The sequence below is a fragment of the Acomys minous genome, assembly GCF_964271855.1.
Source record: "Acomys minous genome assembly, chromosome: 1".
NCBI classification, from domain to species: domain Eukaryota; kingdom Metazoa; phylum Chordata; class Mammalia; order Rodentia; family Muridae; genus Acomys; species Acomys minous.
The window spans coordinates 179,133,726-179,142,768 of NC_140483.1; the positions used below are offsets into that span (position 1 = coordinate 179,133,726).

Sequence of the window (9,043 nt, forward strand, 5' to 3'; positions counted from 1 at the left end):
TTCAGCAACCATTCAATGGGCTCATGGTATATATTCAGGTTCTGTTCAGTGTTGCAAAGAATTTAAAAGTCAAATAAAGAAGGTCCTTGAGAAGAGCTAGTGGTTTCCTGCTGTCATAGGAAAATAGCTCACAAATAAAAACTCATTTTGTGATATGAATGGGGAAATAGGAAACACTGGGAGGGAGCTGTAATAGGGGAAGGGAGAGGGAAGTCAATACAGAAGGAGCAGGGAAGAGGAGGGACAAGTAGTACCAAGGATGTTGGATAAAGCTTCAAGGGCTAGTGCTCTATTCATTTAAATATTTATGTGTATATATTATCTTAAATGAAGTTATGCTACTTGAACTGATATTGCTCCCTGAAGGAGCCATAGACTCTCTAACAAAAACCTTGGTACGGGTATAAGACAGCTTTGTTTGAGATCTTGGTCAGAGTTGTCCAAGTGAATCTCAAACAATAGAAGCGATTGCTGCTACCCTTTGGTTCCTCTCAGAGGTTGAAGTTGTCCCTAAACCAAAAAGCACACCATGGGATACTACTCAGCTATTAAAAACAAGGAAATCTTGAAATTGGCAGGCAAATGGATAAAACTAGAAATGATCATCCTAGGTGAGGTAACCCAGGCCCAGAAAGGCACTCACTGTATATACTCACTTATAAGTGGATATTAACCCAGCATAGATGTCCTCTGAGAGGCTCCACCCAGCGCAAGATCGGGACAGATGCTGGGACTTGCTGCTTGGACTCCAGGTGAGAGCAGTATGGAAGACTGGGGCATGGAAGAACCTAGAGTTTCAGTAGCCTCACAAGGAGACTATCAAGGCTGGCAGATCTGGACACAGGGGGTCTTGTACAAACTGTTGCACTAAGCAAGGACAATGCATGCAGTAAATGTAGATCACCAATTCAGATCTAGGCAATGGACAGCTCATTCTCTAGGTTGTGGGGAGAGCAGGGACTGCCTCTGACATGAACTCTGGTGTCCCCAGTTTGATTACTTCCTTTTGGTGGGAAGGTCTGGTGGGTACACCAAGGAAGGAATGATGCAAGCTATCCAGATGAGACCTGATAGGCTGTGGTCATATTGTAGGCGAAGAGGTCCCCTTCAGTCAGAGGTCTAAGGGAGGGGAATAGGGCCAAAGAGTGAGGGAGGGTAGGAATGGGAAGATGTAAGTGAGGGGATAACAATCAGGATGTAATCTGGACAAATTATAGTTTAAAAAAAAACCCAAATTGCAAGCAACCAATGACTGCTGAGGGAAAGAAAGTTAACCTCTCCAGGGCATGAGCCTCCTAATTGATTGTCTAATACAATGTATTCACCCTCAAATCATATAGACCAAAGCCACATTAAAGAGGCTCAGAAGGTGTATTTATATACTTTATATATTTTTATATATAACAGTAATAATCTATAAGAGGGCATCAACTTGAGAGGGAGTGTGGGATACAAAAGGGAGTCAAGGAAGGGGGATGGAGGAGGCGTTAGAAAGAGGGCAGAAAAATAAGAAATTATGTAATTATATTGTGCTTAGAAATTTTTTTACCTATACATTTATTTTATTACACATATACAAAATAAACTACATAGAAGTCAAAAAGAACGATGAAACAATCAGAAATTATATTAATGTTACATTTTTGGCTATTTGTATTTGGCAACCTTGAAGAAAACACTTTCCCATTTTGGTATTTTGGTGAGTCTAAAACTATGAATGTAAATCAATATCTATCATATGTCATCTCTATCAACTTAAAACATCGATCTAGGCCTAAAAACATCATCTCAACTCCTAAACAACCAAGCTTAATTGTGAAATTAACCTATTTGGTCTTCAACCCCATTAGAGACTTGAGAAGGAATAAAATTAATTACCTGAGTAAGCAGGAAGTGCAGGTTAGCAGCTTACAAGTTGCAAAAAAAAAAAAAAATGACTGAGACAGTTATTTGCCTGCACAGTCACCCAAAATTCTCTATAACATTGGAGCATCGTCTTCAGCCTTCTGGCCCAACATATCTGACAGATATATTTGTGAGGCAGGAACTATTGAGGACTTGCTTACTTTGTCTTGACAGAGTTTGGCTGTTGACTCTGCCTGCATCCAAGCTTGCCCATTTTTAGGCAGAATTCTGTTAGTGTTTGAAATGAGGACATTTTGCCCCTGGCTGGTTTGCCACATTTGAAGCCATCTACATAAGGAGGTTCTTTGATGTTCATCATCTTCTTTGAGGTAGGCTGGGTGTTGCCAGGAATTTACCTGTCTTACTGTCAAAGAATCCTTAAAATCTTGGTCATAAAAACATCTTTAAATGCCATATTCTGTAGGACTCTGATGTTTTCGAAGATCTTATCTACCTATTTTCCCTTATGTGTCTATAGAATCATACCCATCTGTTACACCTAGGATGTATATTCTTATGATATAAACAGACTATTCCCTTTCCAAGTGGAATTCAAGCATCCTCCCTTGGACTCTCCTTGTTACTTAGCTTCTTTGGGTCTGTGAATTGTAGTATGGCTATCCTGTAGTATATGGGTAATATCCACTTATACATGAGTATATACCATATGTGTCTTTCTGGATCTGGGTCATCTCACTCAGGATTCTTGTTCCATCAATTTTTCTGCAAATTGCATGATTTCCTTGTTTTTAATAGCTGAGTAGTATTCCACTGTGCAAATGTACCACAGTTTCTTTATCCATCCTTTGGTTGAGGAACATATGGGTTGTTTTTAGTTACTGGCTATTATGAATAAAGCTTCTATAAAGTGTCCTTGTGATATGGTGAAGCATCTTTTGGGCATATGGCCAGGAATGGAGTAGCTGGGTCTTGAGCTAAAATTATTTCCAATTTTCTGAGAAAGTGCCTGATTGATTTCCAAAATGGTTGTACAAATTTGCACTCCCACCAGCAGCAGAGGAGTGTTCCCTTTCCTTCACATTCCTGCCAGCAAGTGCTGCCACTTGAGTTTTTGATCTTAGCCATTCTGACCGGTGTTAATATGGAATCTCAGGGGAAATACAATAGACATTGGAAAGAGAGAAAGATAAAGAGCTGGGTAGGACAGGGTGTGCAGAGGGGAAGGAAGGTTGGGGATCAGATGTGGAGAGGGTAGGGTGGGAGGCCAGAGGTGTGGGAGAGAGAGGAGAAACCGAGGGGGCAGGGAATCTAAGACAAACTGAAGACCAGTTACAGTTTGCTCCTGGGAGGATAAGGGGTGACACTAGCTGCTGGGGACATGAAGATTGAAGTAATAACCTCCTAGTCAGGCAGGACTTTCAGTGGAGGGAGACAGACACCAAGCAACCCACAACACCTTTGACCCAAAATTTACTCTGCCTACAGTATGTGCAGGGATAAAGATGGAGCAGAGATTGAGAGAATGGCCAATCCTGAGACCCACTCTAGGAGAGAACCAACCTCTGCACTAGGGACAATACTTGGCTATGGTTGCAGAAAGGAGTCTAGCATATCTGTCCTTTGAGAGATCCTGTCCAGCAGCAGATAAAAATACATGCTGAGACCTACATCCAAACATTAGGTTGGACTTGAGGAGTCTTTTGGAAGAGTGACAGGATAGATGCTCTTAGAGGGAACAAGAACTCCTCAAGAAGACCAACAGAGTCAGCTAAGCTGGGCCCATAAGGGCTTACAGAGACAGAAGCACTGACAGAAGAGCATCCACGGACTGGGTCTAGGCCCCTAACACATCTGTAACTGATGGGCAGCTTGGTCATTTTGTGGTTCCCCCAGCAAGAGGAGCAGGGTTGTCTCTGACATGAACTCTGTTGCCTGCCTTTAGATAACTTTCCCCTGACTGAGCTACCTTGTCTGGCCTCAGTGGAAGAGGATGTGCTTAGTCCTGATGAGACTGATGAGCTGGTGTGGGTTTGTGGGAAGGACTCTCCTTTTCTGACGGAAGGGGAAGAGGTAAAGGGGAAGAGGATGGGGGTGGGTAGGACCAGGAGGAGAGGAGGAAGTGGGCTGTGATTGGGTTGTAAAATAAATAAATCAATTTAATAAAATATTTCTAGCAAAAAAGGGTACATTTTGCTACATTCAGTTATGAAGTAACTGGACAACTGTCTCTGGCTGGTTTCAAGCTATCAATAGAAACTGGCTTTGCTAATGGTGTGCTGTTACATATTGCTGAAGTACCCAGGTCTCACAGGATGCTTAGGTAACAGCTCAGCAATTACTGTAGCATTTATGGCAAACATGAAGGAGATTGCTCATCTTTTGAAAAAAATTGTGGGAGTAACAACTCGATGAGAGCATAATTATCACCGCTGATGTAATCAATCTGAGTTATATTTTCTGAATGTCTCAATACACCCACTTATTTCTAGGTATTTTGACATATATTGTTATGGATTTAATTCCCATAAGCATGTGTCATTTTAATATATTTTGAAGTGGAAAAGAATCATACATACAAAGTAGTATTTCATTATGACATTTTCAGATACATACCTTTATATAGTTTTCTTTTCTTCAGCCTCCACTCACTAGCATCACTCATCTCCTTCATTCTTTTAATTGTTAATAGTTATATATATGTATATATGTATATGTATATACGTACTCGTTACACAAGTGCTCCAGGGCATGTGCGGAGGTCAGAGGACAACTGGCAGGAGTTAGTTCGGACTACTCTGTGAACACTTAGGATGTAGCTCAGGTCATTATGCTTCATGGCCAGTGCTTTTACCCACTGAGACATCTTGCCAGTCCATCCACCATTGCCTCCATGTTGAGCTCCTTTGTAACCCACAGAGCATCTTATTTTACTTTCACATAACACATATATACCACCCTCTCTTTCCACATACCCCTACCACCATTATATACAGAAAGACACTGTTTGAAATGTATTTTAAAAAACTTTTTATTGACTTTTCGTGAGTTTCACATCATGCACCCAGTCCTACTTATCTCTCTACCTCCTCATATGTGCCCTTTGGTCTTGTAGCCTCCCACCCCAAAATAAAACACACACACACTCACACACATACACACACACACACACACACACACACACACACACACACACACACACACAAACACACACACGACCACCACCACCACCACCACCACCACCAACAACAACAACAATTGAAAACATTTTACCATGAAAACTGTAGTATGTCACAGTGTGCCCCTTAGTACATCCTTTTGTCCCCAGATCCATCTTAAATTACAAATGTTCCTTGCAGTGAGTCATTGGTCTGGCTCGAGAACTTTGGCTTCTGTGACACCATCAATATTATTGGGTCATCATCAGGACTCCTCCTGGTTATCCTGTGTTGCTCTGTGTCATAGAAACTCTACAGCTTTGGAACAGCGCTCACAGCTTTGGAACAGCGTTCTCAGATGTTATAGATTTTGAGGTAGGCTGATCCAGAGCCGTGGCTCTGGGTTAGGTGGTAGCTGAGATGGACAGCCTTCCAGCTCTGCCTTATCCACACAACCAGGGTGGAGTTTCCAGCACTGCTCTGGCTAGGCCATTCAATGCTGCCATAGGCAGGTGTTAGGGTCACCTCTCCTGAGCCAGCTCCACCATGCTACCCAGTTAAGGTTTGGAGCCCAGTCTCCCAAGTACCTGTGAGGGACTAGGACAGCTCTCCCAATATCACACATCCTTGGGGCTGCTTCACTTGTGCCCATCCTGCAACCATGGTCTGCTCTGCTGTGCTGTCCAGGTGAAGGCCAGGGCCTGCTCTCCTGAGTGCTGCAGGTGCTAAGGGGCAGGGAAAGCTCTCTCTCCTGAGCTCATGACTCCTAAGGGAGCTTTCCTGACTTCCTGGAGGTGGCAAGCGGGGCATCTCAGAGCAAAGGGGGGGAGTGGGGCATTACCTCTGCACTCATGCCATCCCATGGTGGATGAGTGGCATGGTCATCTCTTCCACACTTATGCCACCAGAGACAGCTCCACTGTGCTCCCTGGGCTAGACAAAGGGTCTGCTCTCCTGAGTGCCACATCTCTTGAAGGGAAGCGATAGTTGTGCAGAGCCCCTGGACTTTCACATGGTCTCAGGTGGCTGCCTAGACTAGCAACATCCCAATGTTTTTGTTGGTAAAATGAGCCATGAACATCAGCACTGATCCCTGCCACTGTGTAGCCACAGACTCAGACATGGCCCTCAGCAGCAGCTGGGACTGGGACCTCATCACGGTGGTAATAACTATTTCTCTAAAACTGTATTAGTAGCCTGAGCTCTAATACAAGTAACATCATTACTCTACTCTTACTGACCCCAACTCTTTGTTGATACTAATCACTGAAGGATAAACTGAAGCTTTGTGTTTAATTGTTGCTGCTCTGTTCTGTCATCACACTGTGGGTTCTCAGAGATTTGTGATCTGTAATAGTGAACTCTCGGAAGGTTAGGAAGAACTCAGAAAAGCAATGTGGCCCAGGTGTTGTGATCTTCAGGTTTTCAAATGTTGCATCAGTTTTCATTTAAAACAAAGTAACAAAACATGTTAACCTATATAGCAACACTTTGCTGGCCACATCTGATACTATGATACACATACATAAATATAAGCTGAAATTTGGCAGCCATATCTCACTTGAAATTGTTAAAAATATAAGTCATTTTAAAACTAATGGAGTATAAAATTAGAGCTTAAAATGCAACCACTTGAGATCTACAAAATAGTAACAGTTAAAGAGATTGCTACTATTAGTTTTATTTTTGTGCATAAAATTACTGCTGCTGTAGAATCTTATAAGAGGTGAACTATATTTTTCCAAAGCAAATATGTTCAGGTAGAAATCATTATTCTGCTGTCAAAATATGATACCTTGTTGGCTTTCCTCATGAACTCTGAAAGACTTTGCTCAGAAAATTTACTTAAGGAAATTTTTTTTGATATTTGGAGGTCATATGAACAAAACAAGTAGGGATACTTTTTACTTCTGAGATTTTTTTCCTAGGCACTGAAACAGAAATAAATATACCTTCCTAGCATGTTTGACTTTTTATTTACTGATACATGACCTCTTTAAGCTTTTCTAATCCCATAATAATCATGAATATTCAGGGAGTATAGAAAGAAATGAATTTTCATGTGCAACAAATCTGGATTTACACATCCATTTCAAGTATGTTTTTAATGTAAATAGTATGTGATAACTAGTTTGTGGGAATGAGTTGAGTATATGATGAGATGCTTTCACTATTGCCTACAATGAGTTTTAATGTATAACAAATACATTACCATCATCATCATCATCATCTTCATCATCATCAACATAACTATTAATTAGTTTTTTTGAAACAAGGTTTCTTTATGTAGTCTTGGTTGTCCTGGACTTGTTTTGGAGAGCAGACTGACCTCGAACTCACAATGATCCACCTGCATCTGCCTCTCTGAGGCTGGGATTAAAGGTGTGTGCCACCATACCTAGATGATACTTAACAAACACTTATTTTTTTAAGTTACTGCAGCACTATTTTTTTTCAGAATGACATGTTGCTGGAGGCTAATGTTTCACTGAACAGTAGGAAAGCAAAATTTGTCATTTCTTAAATAATTGAGTACAAAAAACCATTACATAAATTAAAAGGGTGAGCACATTTGCAGGTGTCAATGCAAATGTTTCCATCTCAAGGCAAGTAACAACCCGTGGCCATCAGGGGGCAAAAAGTCAGAACGGAAATTGGGTCCTAAGTCTCAGACTTCCCCACCCTGTTAGACTGGCAAGATGGAGGTTGTAACTGCATCAGGAAACCCTTGCCAGCCTTGAGAAATCCTAGAACTCAGCTGTCGGTAAATACCCTGCACAAATCACTACTTGGTGCTCACACTGATCCACCAGGCTGCAGATTTCTCCTCCATAGCGTGCTCTCCCCAGACACCAAGTGACCAAGCCACATGGACTAAGGCCTAAATAAAATATGCACAGGGTATTAAACATGTACTAAGGTCAAAAATAAGCAAGAAGTTCTACGATCTAGTGCTGATATCAGCCACCAGCTTCAAGAACAAACCCCTTTTCAAAAGCTTATTCCAGGTTCATGAGGCTGGCATGAAGTGTGTACCTTTGCCAGGGCAGATCGATACTGCAGTCAGATCATGCAGAAGACACCTGGCACCTGCTGAGGCCATCTAAGAGCATGGTGGTGGAGGGCGCCGACTCGTCATACTCTTGCTGGCTGACCCACATCTGCTGGAAGGTGGACAGAGAGGCCAAGATGGAGCCACCAATCCAGATAGAATACTTGTTCTCCTGAGGAGCAATGATCTTAGTCTTCATTGCTCTGGGTGCTAGGGCTGTGATCTCCTTTTTCATCCTGTCAGCAATGTCTGGATGCATGGACACCACCAGATAGCACTGTGTTGTCCACATCACACTTCATGATGGAGTTGAAGGTGGTCTCATGGATGCCCACATGACTCTAGGTGCAGGAAGGAAGGCTGGAAGAGCGCCTCTGGACACTGGAATCTCTCATTGCCGATGATGATCGCTTGCCTGTCAGGCAACTCAAAGCTTCTCTCCAAGGAGGAGGATGCAGCAGTAGCCATTTCTTGCTCAAAATCCAGGGCCACACAGCACAGCTTCTACTTAATGTTACGCCCAATTTTCTCAAACAGCTGTGGTGGTAAAGCTGTAGCCCCACTCAGTCAGGATCCTCAGGAAGTAGTCTGTCGGATCCTGGCCAGCCAGGTCCAGACACAAGATGGCGTGGAGAAAGGCATAGCCCTCATAGATGGGCACTGTATGTGTTTCCCCCATCACCAGAGTCCATGACAATGCTAGTGGTGGACCCAGATGCATACAAGGATAACACTTCCTTAATAGCTGGGGTAGTGAAGGTTTCAAACATTATCTGTGTCATCTCCTCTCTGGAGATACTCCTCAGGGGCCACGTGCAGCTCACCGTAGAAGGCATGGTGACAGATCTTCTTTATGTCACCCTAGTTGGTGACAATGCCCTGCTTGATAGGGTACTTCTGGGTCAGGATACCTGACCTTGCTCTGGGCCTCATCACCCACGTAGGAATCTTTCTGGCCTGTGCCTACCAT

At 42.8% G+C, this 9,043-nt stretch overlaps 1 pseudogene across 1 annotated transcript; it reads right to left on the bottom strand.

Annotated features, from left to right (window-relative positions):
• Positions 1-8,089: 8,089 nt before the first annotated feature.
• Positions 8,090-9,043, bottom strand: LOC311607121 (actin, cytoplasmic 2-like; annotated as a pseudogene). Its single transcript has one exon. The product of its transcript is annotated as an actin, cytoplasmic 2-like (transcript).